Source organism: Solanum tuberosum, unplaced genomic scaffold (genome assembly GCF_000226075.1).
Source record: "Solanum tuberosum cultivar DM 1-3 516 R44 unplaced genomic scaffold, SolTub_3.0 scf00188, whole genome shotgun sequence".
Taxonomy (NCBI): Eukaryota; Viridiplantae; Streptophyta; class Magnoliopsida; order Solanales; family Solanaceae; genus Solanum; species Solanum tuberosum.
In genome coordinates, this window is record NW_006239119.1 from 1,158,161 (window position 1) to 1,158,965 (window position 805).

An 805-nucleotide genomic window follows, 5' to 3' on the forward strand; every position below is an offset into this window, starting at 1 on the left:
CAAAATAGTGAATTTTGAAGTTTTATTCAGTAAATTCAATGATCCAAAGTTCTGTAATGCCAGTCATTTTAACTATTTTTTCCGTTTGAATGGATTGTTGTCACTTTTTTCATGTTTTGAATGAATTGTTTCTTTTATTTATGTATGGTTAATAACCGAATAACCGAACCAAACCAAACCAAACCAAAACCGAAAACAACCAAACCGATAAATGTATATTATATTATATTTGGTTTGGTTTGGTTTTGATAATTTTAAAACCGATTAAGTTGGTTTGGTTTTGGTTTTGACCAATAACAGACCCAAACCAACCCGTGAACACCCCTAATTATAGTTACGAATAGTAAAAAATACTCATTTTAAATCTATCGAAAGAGTCTTTTACGCAATAAAAAGCTCTAGTACTCAAAACGACCAAACGGGTCGTTACATGGACCTTCTAATTTCTCTACATTAAGAGCCTGTTTGACATTGCTGCTAAAGACTATTTATTTTTGAAAGTACTTTTTTTAAATGACTTTTAAAAAAAGTGTTTTTGAAAAAAAGTAATTTGTGTTTGGCTAATTCATTTGAAAGCTTTGGTAGATTCCCCCCAACACAATCCACATAAATTCCACGAATCCCTTGGTGGATAAGTTCGACGACTCAGCAGCAGTGCGGAATTGAGTTTCTTGTCTGGTGGATCTGATCTATAGTTAGGGGGCAATACATATCAAAAGGTTCGAAGACGGAAGGCACATAAGTGTGGAATTCCCAAGATCATACCTGCAGTATTACGAAAACACGTAAGGGCAAAGCTTGATCA